Genomic DNA, 13,932 nt, shown 5'->3' with positions numbered 1-13,932 from the left:
CCAAGAGTCATTTCCCCCGATTGTTAATATTCTATTTTTTTGTAGATTTTTATTTTGGGTGAAACTGATGAACATGTCTGGGGGAAAACATTTGTACAGCTACAATAACCTTTCATCCTCCTCCTATATTTTGATTGCTTTTTGGAGAAATTGGTCTCTTAGGAATTGAAGTAATAACCCCCCCTCACACACTCACCCTTCTCTCTCTCTCTCTCTCATACACTTTTCACCTGTATGTGGTTTTAAATCAAGTTACACTCCAAAAGTCTCGGAGTAACCGGCTGATAAAATATAGATGTGCTTGCCTTGTAAAAAGCGAGCGAATGTGACGTGAATGAATTCTCTCTTTGCTTCAGAACTGGAAGGGGAGGTGTGTGCCAAACATCCATTCACACATTCACACACACTCCCCGGGCCCGACAAGGATGATGAATACTGCATGTAATTGTAAAGAAGAGAAACCAAGGATGAGCTGAGCCAAACGTGAGTGCTGCTTCTATTTTTTTCTTTTTATACTTTACACAACATCATGTGTGTGCTATGAGCGATAAAGCAATGCAGGAATGTAAGAGAGAATATAACTCAATGAAAAATGCAAGGCAGTTCTCTCCTTCCGAGCTCATTAAACAAACAATAGGTGGCTTTTTTTTTTCGGCCAAGAAAACAGTTTAGTACAAATTAATTTGTCTGTTTATCAATCTTGCCAGAATTTAGTTACTGTAATTAACATGTCTTGTGATTTTAATCTTTTGACTGGGGCTCATTTTAATGCAATTAAATTGTTTTTTTTGTTTTTTTTTAAGCCTGAAATTACCCAGTACGCCTCCTTGATTTGCTGTCCGCAATTTTCTGGGAAATGTTTTGTTGCCTGGCAACTGATGTTTGGGGATTGTTGATAGATATTTTAAATGTTTCCTGCCAAAACAACGGTAATAATGTCGGCTGGTCTTGGGAAGATAGACAAACAAACAAATATATAAATAAATGAATAAATAGAGTCGGGAGGCTTAAGATGATTAAGGTAAATTAGAGATTTTGTTCATGAGGAGAGTGAAAAGTCCTTACTTTTGATCCCCACTTCTCATACTCATGATTCAGCGGGCGGGATTATCATCTTCAGACAGCTCCGCCTCCATGGCAACGTGCCCTTGATCAGTCTCAAGCTGCTTGGCGTACAGTAGCTCTTCCCGAAAGCTTTTCTTTGCACCGAGGTGCTAAGTTAGAGAATACAAATGAGACATACTTCCAAAGTAATTGCCCTCAAATCCCACTTAAACCTTGTGAGGAGTTGTCATACATACAAATGAGCGCCATGGTGCACCTATTAAGACCCCTCGCGCGCTCACATTAGCAGAGGGGCGCTGGAATTGCATTTTTTATTAACTTTGCGGTTGTTTCATCAGCAAATATGCATTAATTATTGATATAGAACACTGACATTTTTTGTAATTATTATTTCTAAGCTTCTTTGGCCATTTGTAGGCTGTGTATGAAACGGTCATAGCTAGCTACATAGCTGCGCGCTAATTGCTACATCCTAATTGCTGTCGTTTGGTTTTGAAGCGGGCATTTCAGGTCGAACTAGCTGAGTTATAATATATTATTATGCCAAAACAAATTACTACACAAGTTGATATTTTGGTGCTCAGCAGTCTATTCATGAGAATGACGGCCACTTTGCATGTGCGTCCCCTGGCACATGTGTGAAGTGTATTCCCCCGCAGCGGTGTCAGACAGCCTAACATTTGCATAAGCTTGTCACGCGACCAGTCCCCCAGAGAGGAAGCATGTAATTAAAACGATGTTCTCAACACGATTGATTTTCTTTTCTTGAAGTATGGAAATTGCAAGCGTTTCTTGTCCTCAGTTATGGAAATTCCAATCAGGTTCTGGGTTTGAATGTATCCCCTAGAGGTGACAGTATTGCGGTACTTGTCGTGTATTCATGTCAGGATAAATCGGAACAAGTCGTAAAATGAGAATAGGCAAATTGTCAGAAAATGTACTTTGTCTTTTGTTGTTGTATTCCGACTTCCTGTGGTTAGTGATGGGACCTTTCGGATCTCCAAAGCTCCTTGTGGCAAATGCAGCCCAGTGCATGAGTTTCTATGGTGACAGAATTGGGACGGCTCTGTCATCACGAGCAGCCAAACTACAACAGGATGGGAATCGATTAATAAGTAAAGCGGTGGGACAGAACAAGAAAGAATTCCAAATTGCTCCACAGCAGGCGAGCCACCTGGGTCCTCCCAGACCCGAACGTCTTAGGTAACTCATTTGGCATCAACTCAGCACACTTAAAAACTGTGCTTGAGGTAGTACCTCATTGCACCAGGTTTTATTTATTTATTTATTTATTTATTGTGAGGCAGTGAAAATGGAGCATTGTACTGTACCGGACCGCCCGTGCAGTTCTGAGCCACCATGATCCCCAGAACAGCATGAATTGAGGAGGAATGAAACTGGAGTAAAATTCATAATGAAATTTGAGATGCAGCGCAAAAGAATTGCGTGCCCGCTGTTCAATCTGTCACCTCCCACTGCCGACTCATCACGGTGGCACAGGAGGAGGTCGCCCAAGCGCCCAGATTCTTTACACTTTGCGTTTGATATTTGGGAGACATGAATGGGAGTCTTGAAATAAGTCAGACTTAAACTAAACGAGAATGAGGGATTTGTTTCGCTTTTATCCCCGCCATCATTTCCCGCCCCTTTTTTCTTCTAATGGTGAAACCCGATCTTGTCCGTGTCACCACATGTGGCCTCGCATGAGTACAAATCCATTTAGTCCCAAAGTATTTCCCAACAGCCAATCATAGAAAAGCGTTCAGCGAAGGGTTTATCAGATGCTTGAAGGTTTATGGGGCATCGCTGTTTATCAGCTCCTATCTGTGTCTTGGTGTATAATCTTTATAGCAGTTGAAAAACAGCTGCGGGATTTGCAGTGTGGCAATAAGGTCACCCGGCCCATGCACCGCCGTACCCAAATGCCGCTGATCGACGTGCTTGGCCGCCGTGTAACAATAACTCAGGCGGAGACACAAAACACTATGCCAGCTCATAAATGCATAAAAGAACAAGTTGACGTTTCCGGGCGGATCCAGCGGCGTCGCGGGACAGGAGGTCATCCAAAGCGAGGGCTTTGGAAGCTTCTCCCTCTTCATCCCACTGTGGCCTGACAGCCCCCCGATTCACGACGGATGATTAATGGGAGGTGCTGCTCAAGCCGAATATATTTAATGTCATCTGCAATATCATCGCACAGCGGCCTGGATGTCATAAATCCCTGTGGCGGGTTGTCTGTATCCATCAACAAACGCTTGATGGGTGAGGTGAAAATTTTGTGTTTTTATTTCCCGCCGCGTCCGAATCCATCAGTCAATCAGCCGTTGAGGACTTGAGTGCCACCAAAAAGTTAAAGAGCGATATCCCGCTTCCAAATCCCATTTATCACATGTCAAGTGTTTCCCTACTTGGAAGGATGCTGCCTGGAAAGAGTATTATTTAAAAAAAAAAAAAAAAATCTTTGGATTTGTCTCTGCTAATTGATTAAGTTGAGATGACATTTTATCCAACAGGGACGTCTTCAAGGATGCAGCGGCGAGAACAGATGTACCGCTGTCTCCAATTTCTTGTGGCATCGTTAAAAAGTCAAACTTAATTAGAAAGTTAGATCCGAGCTGCAGATGGGAGCCGCAAAATGAAATAATTGCCCATTTGAGCCCAACATTTCCAAGTGTTTAGTCTCGCCGCGTTAATAAATCGGATCTACAGTAAGGGCAGAACAGGCTTTAAGTCACACATCAGGAAATCTTAAACGGTAAAGAATAGAAGTAAGAACAATGAATGGTAATTTAAATAATTAGTACTGGATTCTCAAAAAGAATTTTACAAAAGGAAAATGAGATCAGGTTCTTCAACACAACCTGTCATATACACTCCCTTCAAATTCCTGCCGTGGTTCTGATCCGACGACAGACGATCTCCAGGGGATCCAAAACAACTAAGCCTGAGAATGTGGCAAGCAGCACAATGCTCTCCAGAGTGTCCTCAGCTTGAACCTGCTTTCATCTGAAGAAAGAATCTGAGATATAATAGAAGAAATGGAAAATTCTTGCCGCATGGTGAATGTTGGATCTGGCAGTCCTTTTCTTGCTAGGTTCTTGCAGTCCTATGACCCCGCCCCCTCAACCTCTCCTGGCACTGGCTTATCTCTTACAAACTCTTGACAATGTGCTCCGAGGCAAAACAAACCATTTGAGCATGTCGAGGTGTTCCACCGCGGAGGAGTTGAACTACCTGAGCCACTTCCGTGGGTTGAAGGCACCGCCTCCTGCTACCTTCCACTAATGGCGGCTTGTTTCGAAAACAATCTGCCAGTGTGGAGCATCTGGAATTTGACAAAACTGGGAATTAAAGAGTGTCGACAAACTTTACGTCGCCGACAAATAACAATTTACTTAATCTGAACGGCAAATACATTGTGTTTACAGACACACACAGGCAAAAGGGTGGCCTTGATTTAAATGTCACTGCGTGATGTTTTGGTTGCTATGGAAACATTCCGGCGAGTTCCTGTTGATGTTGCGCCGTGTTGATTTTCCCCTCAAAGGAACGACTGGAGTTGTATTTGTTCTTCTAATGGGCTCTGCGAGAGGTGTTTGTTGAAAAAGAAAAAAAGTGGTTTGGAGAGAGTGAGCTAGGAAAACCAAAATAATAACTGAGATTCATCTGCTGACCTACCTGTGGGGCAGTAGGTTGAAATTGCCCGCCGGCTAGCACAAATGTCAGCAAGGCGCCATCAGAGACAAAAGGGATGGACGGAATACTAATTAGGAAGCTACCAAGAACACCTCTGAAGCAACATAAATAAATAACAAATATTGAATGAATTTCCTTTGCTGTTTACGTGCAACGACAATACATTTAATTCCATTGACGATTAAAAATTGACGCAAAAATTTGAAAGGCAGGATTGTGTGTCCGGATTTGCTTTAAGCCAAGCTGAAATCTTAAAAATAAACAACAGAAGGAGAAGAAGCTTAAAGGCAATTTGCAGTATTAAATTGGAATAATAATAAATTGGAATAATGACGACAGTGCCAACTAGGTAAAGCTCTCCTCTGGGGAAACTCACAAGCGGACCGCCAAATTCAGCACAAATCCGACAGGTGACAAAACAAGGCTAAAAAAAACCTCAAATCACGCAAAATGGAAGGTTTATAACATACCTGAAGAACGTTTAATCAGCTCGCCGTCAAGTTGATTTTCGTGAGCCTGATTACAATCAACATGGCTGCCTCCAACCTCGCTGCTTCTTCCGTCAGCCTGACTAATGTTGCTTTGTTGAGCTTTCGGTGCCCCTCTTCATCTTTCTGTCCCTCTTTCTACTCTTCATCTCCTGTGCCGGTAATGGATGCGGGGACCTATTGATTTTTTTCTTTTTTTTTTCTATCCCAACTACCTCCATCTGGGCCTCCAGCCATGTTCGGCGCTGCTACTTAAGCTATTAGTGTGCTCTGTCAATTTTGACCAGTTACAGTCCCTTCAGGTAGATTGTCATTTCTAAAAAAAAAAACGTTTTTTTTCCAGCAAGCATCACAGTGTTTCGGTTACGGTTCTAAAGCTATTTCTAACTTGCTGTGGTGCTTTCAATCTAATTTATTTCATAACGTCTGACAGGTGGACCTGTAGACACTAAGTGGATGAGTGCCCGCTTCCATATTGAACAAGTTATTTTTTTATTTTTGCTGTGCTGCACCTCGCTGATCATTAGTCACAATGAGAGCAGATACAATAGCCAACCCAGGGACTATTGACAGGAGTTATTTTTACTCTGTACTTTAGCTTGAGGGAGCATTTAATGATTATCGTGCATACTTTTAAAAGTTTTTCCTCATTGCCCCGTGACTGTAGCTACATTTCCCCACAAGGGCGCCCAAAGGCTTTGCTTTGTCAATAGCGAGCGTGAGCCACGGAAAAATGTCACCCCCGAAGTCATACAGTTCAATAAGTCGTACATAATCAGAAAGCGAATATCCCCCAACGTCCTTATGTAGCTCATGTTAAAAAGGTTTAATGTGTTCATCAAAAGGAAATGGCCTGATCGGAATAAGGTTCTCAACTTGGGACACATTTTTGAGAACCTTAACAGGTGGCTACTTTAGGAGCTAAGCTGTCGTGGGCAACAATTAATACTTTTATAATTATACCTCTTTTTTTTCCCATATTAAACTTAAGTGAGCCTTTAAATGGAGTCAGTGAATGTATTTCATACATTTGCTGATGTCATCGCTGAGAGAACATGTAGAGCACAAACTGGATGAGCCCGAAGATTGACCTCAGAGGAACACCGTCAGAGTTTTAGTTATTTACTAATATAAATGCCACGTTCCAACAGATGCGTGTCCTTCAATCCGAGCTTTTTCTTTTTTTCCAGCCACTTAAATGTCATGACCACTCTATAAAGCTCCAGACTACCAGCTTTATAGCACACATGTTAGCAGAGTCACAAGTGCAGCCTTGAGTGCAGTGCATTTGTTAAAAAAAAAAAAAAAAAACATCATGCAGGGAAGCCTCGCCAGGAATCAGCATTAATGAATTGTCTCTGGTTCCTCAGTCATGAGGGTTAATAGTAAAATGTGCTTTGGGCTTACTTAGACTAATTAAACCAATCGCCGGCCCATCATTTCATTAATAGCTTGGCCGCTTTTTTTCTTTTTCAAGGGCGACCTGCTGAAATTGAACAGCTCAGATGTGTGATGCCGTGTCATCCCAGATCAGACCTTTGACTCCATTTGGCGAATAACTTGTGAGAGAGCTGAAATCATTAGTTCAATCCGTCCACCCACTCGTTTTTCTCTGTTACTTTTCCCAGTTGACTTCTGGATTCGGAAGAAAGCGTCTACGTTTTCGTAAAATTCACCCAAAATCTGAATAACCCTTATTTTTTTATGGATATTTAAACGCAACATCTGTTGATGTTTGTTACCATGAGTGTTTTCTTGGCTGGATGTCTCCTACTTGTGGTCACATCAGTTTAGTAGGAGTGAACTTTGGCTCCATTACGCCTGATTAGATTGGTTCTCCCTGAGCAGCCGGCTCGCCATGGAAACTCGCAATTTTGTGTCCATGACTCTCCATCCCCTTCCCTTTAACTCTCCCAGGAGCACCCCTTGTCACACATCCAACTTTGGAGATCATTTTGGATGTTCTTCTCCAACTCCCTTTCTCACTTGCTGTTGTATATCTCCCTTGATCTAAAACTTTTCCATCATTGTGTAGTTACTGACACTTTTTATTTCCAAAACACACAATGTCTGGAATATCGAATAGCTAAGAAAAAAAATGGACTGTCTCGGAAAAAAAAAAAAAAATGCAGTCTGTTCAAGCTGCTGGTAATTTACTGGGAAAAAAAAAAAGATAGCGGAGAGCGTTGCTGTTCCATTAATATAATTTCCTTTGAAGGTTTTCATTAAGATTATGGAACCTGGCTGCAGATATTTTCTCCCATTTACCGGAAGAGCATTAGTGATGTTGACCATGGATGTGGGTCAATAAGATGTTGCCTGCACTCCAGTTTATCTCCATTTTTTTTTTTTTTCTTTTTGGGAGGGGGCACTGCGCCAGTCAGGCTATTTCATTATGAGACGTTATCTTGCATTATTATAGAAACAGTGCAGCCGATAAGGTAGCAGTGCCTTATTTTGTGTTATGCTTGCAGAATGCAAGTATTCTGCCTCCGCAAGAGATTCTCACCTGCAAAAATTGGGAAATGAATCAAAAACCTTCCCTAGGTCGGAAGTTTTATTGAGCTCTTGAACTTTATGTGATTAATACATTCACACTTGTGCACAATGCAGGGGAAAGAAAAAAAAATCCGCGTTCCATTTCCCACCTGCTCATTACAATAACAAGCATAGTTGGAACACAGACTCTGCCATGAATATAATTAACACTAGAATGGATCCCAGAGGAGAAAAGTGTAAGACAGAAAATATTTCTGTCTGTTGGTAAAGGCCACTTCCTGACTCACACAGGATGACATAAGACCACTTGTAGCAATTTTGACTCAGGGGAAGAGACCAATGTGTCCATCAAAATGTCAGCAGAAGAAAAATAGCAATGTGCCTTTTTTTGGTTCGTGGAAGATAATGCGAGACATACTGTTTTTCTTCCTAGCAAATATGCCCACTGGTATTTTTGCAGCGTGAATGGAAATATCAATTGTGCATTAGCAGTTAGCAATGATAGCTATAGAGATCACATTAAGTAACAAAAAAACATAAAACATGGCCTCCATGCTTTGAGTCATCTTGAATCCAGAGTCCAACCACTCACCTGTTCTGTTTGCATTTCTGGCCCAAGTAGCTGGAGTCGTGCTTCCTGTATAAGGTCGCGACATGACGCCATCCATCACCCGAGTTGTGTCCTTGTACTCAACATCCAAAAGCAAATGGAAAAGAGATTAGAGAAATAAATTGTAAGGTTATGGGTGGATCCGCCTCATTGTGATGAATCATTGTGTTTATTTGACACGGAGACGGAATTAATTAGGATGTTCTTTTAGATATTAATCTCAGATGCTAATCAAGACCGCTGTTGTCATATTTGGCCTCGGGAAATGCTATTTATAGCTTAGCATTATGTCTACCAATGTAGTTATCAAATGATGCAAAAATATATTCCTCGCCATCCCTAGAGGCAAAATTAATCTTTACACTCAGTAAAAGGGCGCCGAGCTCAAGGGCAAAAACATTCGTATCCGGTCTCATCCCATTTTTAATCATTGGTTACATTCTGCGAACGTACCACCAATGGGGCGGGGGGGGGGAGTCTGGAAATGGGAAATTAAAAAAAGTGTAAAAGGGTGTCTGTCGCGCTGCCACGTGAATTCCGACAGCTCGTAATTGCTGTCAGCAATGCCTGTCGTCCAATTTTTGGTGAGCTCGAGGAGGTTAAGCTAGGTAGGAAAGAGGGTAGGGGTAGTGAGAAGGAATCAACTTTAAAAGAAAAAAAAAAAGCAGTCGCTAGACAGTACAAATCAATCCCCAAGTCCTTTCTTGTACTTCCAGTATGTTTGGGGTCGTTATCTTGTTGCTCGAGGAAGCTTTTGTCTGTCAAACTTTGTGATGCCCGTCGTGTGTGGGATCAGTGGGATACCATCAAACAGGGTCACCCCCCCCCCCGATTATTAAGGTCGTTAGATTCTCCAAGCCACAGTACCCACAATCGCAATTTGCTGTGAACTTACAAATAATGCGGCTATTTATCTCCAAACTGCAGAAAGAAACAAAAGTTCATTTTTGCACCTTTTTTCATGCCCTGCATTCTAATAAGCTTTCATTTAAAGATAGTGTTTATTACCTACCCTGGAGAATGTGAATATAATTGCAATATGTTTTCAGCTCGGGCCTGATGATAATTGAGTAACTATAGAATTGGAAAATAATCATCCAACTAATAATAATCAGCCTTGTCAACCTTAATACGTCTCACTTATGGAAGGATTAATGGGGAACATATAAAGAGAACAAATATGGTGGCTACTTCCTGCAGTTCACAAAGCAGCAACGTCATGATGATTTCATGAATATTCATAAGCAGATGATTGGCAAGCAGGCGGCTGGGGGAAACGGCGCGTGTGCTACGTGTGCGCGTCCAGAAAGCCTCCTGAGGGAAGAAGCAAGGCAAGGGGTAGTGAAAGATAAATGGGTTATTGCCGTGGGCAGTGGCACATAAATAAAGCACACATTCCAAACCCCTCAAGTCAGAGGTTCTAACGAGAAAATGTAAACACGTCAGGGAGTGCGAGTTTGGATGTGTGTTTGTTTCAGAGCACGGGTCTCCGTGACAACATCAAGCTTGGGGAAAGGGAAAGTAGGCATTTTTTTTTAGGAGGTGGGGGGGTCTTCGGCTGCCCCGGCGCGACTCATCTGTCAGTTGTAATGATGTAATGAAAATTTAAAACATGTTGAATAGAAAGACTATAAGTTGATTGTCCCCTCCAGGGACAATATTAGATTCCTTTCTTGTATCCATGAAGCCGAAGATCAAGAAGTCAACAAAACACTAATTAGTTAATTACGTTTCAGTCAGATGGGAGGTAACTAGGTCGCCATTGTAAATGAGAAAGTGTTCTCAATTGGCTTACTTGGTAAAACATTGAGAAGAGAAAAAAAAAACAACTAAAGATGCTTACAATCTCCTTCAAGGAGATCACACGTAGATATTTTCCGAGCAGGCCGTCTCGTGAGATTTACTGTTCCAACCAACTACAATTTCATTTAGCTTCATTGTCTATTAATGAAGATCCGCCCCCTCCCTCCTCACCTTATAGAATTGATTAAGAGTTATTTTTGACAATATTGCAGTTGTAGCATTTCCACTAAATGCAATTGAGCAAAGAAAATAAAATTAATTATCCTCTTTAGGTTTACGAGTGAAACGGTCCTAGTGAGATGGGCAAGTCTCCTTCTAAAGTAACATACTTATTCATGCTGATGATGAGAAGACTCCCGTGAGAGTCCTTCACTTAGCAGGTGTAGACCCAGCTGTGGGCGACAGCATGCACGTGTTGACAAAGTGCGAGTCACAGTCAATAGGAAGGATTTTGGTGACGACCAGGCTCGTGGCTGAACCTCAGGGGTGGGATTGCGAAACCGGGGTTAAAGCAAATGACATCAAATTGTCAATGGGAATCTTCGTCAGCGACCGGGAATCGATTTGGACTTACCACTGGTGGATAAGTGAGTGCTTCATCGCCATTTCTCTGTGGAAGTGGAAGAAGCGAATAAGGTTTCCGTTACAAAGAATTCTTTCCATAGTTTGCTTTTGTGCATTTCAAGACAATGACAAAATATTTGATGCAGTTTACTTTGAATGAGGCTTGTGGTTCATTGATTCAATTGCAAAAAAAAAAGGGATTTCCCGCAATAGCTTGATGCTTATTTTCTTTTTATTAAATCGGTTTGACACATCTTTCGAGATTTTGTTGCCTTGTTAGTGTGCTTGTTTGCATAAAACCAATTTCCATTCAATTTTGTGGAGCGGTGGTGCAAACATGTTCAAATTTGTTGCAGATCCAAGATTTTTAATTTATTAAAGTTACAGAAAACCAAAACAAATTACTCTCCGTTCTGATAAATAGTAACATGTATCAAAACAAATGTTAGCGCCATTGCTAATGCTATATATAATAGCGCAGAGCACCGAAGTAGGTCATAAGTCAATGAAGGAGCATCTTATTGATGTTTCATCACAGTTCCCGTTGGTGACGGAGATTTATAATATGCATCTGTTCAGACTCTGCTTCTTCACGAGTGCAAAACCGTAAACGTGAAAAAAAAAAATCCAATTCTATTCTTCTTGCTTATATACCGTCAAATGATCACCAAGCGTGATGATCAATACATCACAAAAGAAGCATCGTTATAAAAAATAGGCAAACACTACACAGTGTTATTCCATCCTTCACTGTTGCTAAGTGCAGTCCTTGCTGGGTATTGATTGGCCATCAAGAGCCTCCTTTTCTCCCCCTCAAGAGAAAATAGCCACCATGTAGCCTCTTGGTGGTAGTCCATGCAGATGACCCAGTGTAGATGAATCAAGTGTTTCCCCTTGGTGGCCAAAAATAAGCTGAGCTAGCATCTTCTCAACCGCCCGAGTGACAGACACATGATGCAAATTGCCGAGTCAGCATTGGCAAGGAACCCACTGGCGCAAATAGAGCAAGTCTCCATGGAGTGAAAGCCTGCCACGTACAAACAAGTACGATCAAACCTCAGCAGGTTCACGCGGTTTATGTAAATGAGATGCAAATGAGCTCGGTGGCTTTTACCCCAGGCCAGTTATTGGCTAAAGGATGTGTTGCGCAATAGACGACGAGATCGACGGCTTGAATATTGAAGTTGTTTATTTAGCGTGAGGGATTGCGAAAGTGTGCGGGCGGGCGTTTTCTTTCATGTGATTGGGTGGCAGCAAGGGAAGTTGTCAGCGTGTGTATATTTGCGTATGTGACAGGAATGATGATTACGGGATGTGTGTTTGTGTGCGTGTGTGTGAGCCAAAGGTTTGCATTGTTGTTTTGTCAGTGGGCGTGTGTTTACCCACAAAGTGTGTGTGCTTGTCTGTGTGTGTTGGTTTCCATGATTTGGAATTGTGCCAGGAGCCTCTCGTGGATGTCTTTGTTGTGATTTAGGAAGCGATCGATTTCATAGCACTGCTTTGTTTTCTCAGCTCCTTCATAAATAGCAGTCGCCATCGCCCTTGTTTGTTTTCTTCTCCTTTGCCCGCCGGTTATTTACACCAACATTTCCTCTTCGTTTCATGGTGAAATTCACTTACCTGTATCTTGTCGGAAGCATCAGAGCCAAGAAACCATGATGACAATTTTCACTAAGAGGTGCCCGAGGATAACAAAGCGGTAGAATAGTTACCCGAAATGGGAAAGTTTGTAGGGAAGACAAATAAATAGACCTCACATGACCAAACCGCCATCTGAAAGCGCTCCGACATTCTGACTCCACGTCAATAACGCCGAGAACAGTTGCGGTAATAATGACACATAGATTGATGCTAGTGAGGAAGCGTGTCGCGACATGCTAATCATACTAATGTTACAGCATGAGTAATGACACCCAACGTGCCAGCAAATGGGCTCGTTATCACGAGGGGAGGTTTTGATGGGGAAAAGGATTATGTTCTCAATTACGATGATAAGTAGTGTGACCATGAAGGCAACAGGGATGACTCCTTTTCCCGGGAGATTTTCTCACCTGTGCCGTTTGACGATAGGACGTCGGTAGAAATTTTGACAATTTTGATGCAGAGCAATTTTTGGCATCTAAATAAGGCCTTTTATTTCCATGACAGGGCAAATAAAAGAGTACGGAAAGCTGGGACACAAGCATTTATCTCTGTCTGATAGCAGCGATAGTACAAGGTCACAGATTAGTTCCAAAAACGCACTTCATGCTCGTATTCAGCCAATTTTGGGCTGAATCACCCATCTCCCTCCGATGACATTCCAATTTGTTCCCCCCCTTTTCTGGTTGGAGTTTGGAACGCGGCCCTCCTGGCTGTGCATTTGCATCTCCAAGAACACAGATGCTCTGTTGTTTACTTCGCAGCAAGCCTTTTCTGATGTGCTCATTTTCCAGAGTAGGGCCAGAATTTGGACACTTTCACCACCACTAATGAACGGAATGATGATTTTTTTTTTTCTTGCCGCTCTCATCGACTGTGTCCCTCGCAACTCTTTCAAGTTCGACTTCTAATTAGTTGGCCAGCAAAGGAAATCATGATAGGACTTTTTGAAATTCGATTGGGTGTCTGACCACGTAACATTGAAAATCCAGTGTATTTTGCCCGATACAACTCATTCCTCCATGTTGGAATTATTTAGCAGCGAAACGATGCAGCGCCCCAGGAAAGATAATAAAACACCGCCGCTCGTTCTTTCATTTCGACCATACGAGGAGCTGTTCATAAAACCGAAATTAAATCTACCCCTCTCCTCACCTTACGTGTAAAAAAAGCCACAAAAGGATGCATTTGATGGAAGTGAAAGCAAGCCTTTGTGTTGCCACTGTTGATTGTCTCCATCGGAGAGCTTTCGAGGCGGCGCCGGACTCGGCTCCGGGGGATGAGTCGAAGGATTAGGTGCGAAAAATGGCAGCGTGATGAAACGGGAAAGTGGAGAAGCGGCGACAAACAAGGATGAAGTGAGACAGACTGAAAAGGTGATCCAATATGTTGAGACACAGACTGAATGTTTGAGGCGGAAGCTTTTACAAACTTCAATAAAGCCAAATTGAAGAAAGCGTTGAGTGTTAAATCCCGTGGTCAGTCGGGCGAGATGGAAGTCAGCCAGAACTCATTTGTGGCGGGCTCCAAAAAAAAAAAAAACGATCTCCAGCTTTCATCTGCAGA

At 42.2% G+C, this 13,932-nt stretch overlaps 1 protein-coding gene across 1 annotated transcript in view; it reads left to right on the top strand.

The window, feature by feature from the left end:
* fut8b (fucosyltransferase 8b (alpha (1,6) fucosyltransferase)) overlaps nt 1–13,932 on the top strand; it is a 99,559-nt gene that overhangs the window by 29,747 nt on the left and 55,880 nt on the right. Inside the window, exon 7 of the mRNA XM_088361016.1 lies at nt 357–483. The gene's annotated coding sequence lies outside the window, so the exon portion shown is untranslated. The remainder of the gene's footprint in view (nt 1–356; nt 484–13,932) is intronic.

This window comes from Syngnathus floridae, chromosome 19 (assembly GCF_059516105.1).
Source record: "Syngnathus floridae isolate MCC-2025c chromosome 19, RoL_Sflo_1.0, whole genome shotgun sequence".
NCBI classification, from domain to species: Eukaryota; Metazoa; Chordata; class Actinopteri; order Syngnathiformes; family Syngnathidae; genus Syngnathus; species Syngnathus floridae.
Note: the sequence above shows the minus strand (reverse complement) of the source record. Positions and strands in the feature narration are given on the sequence as shown.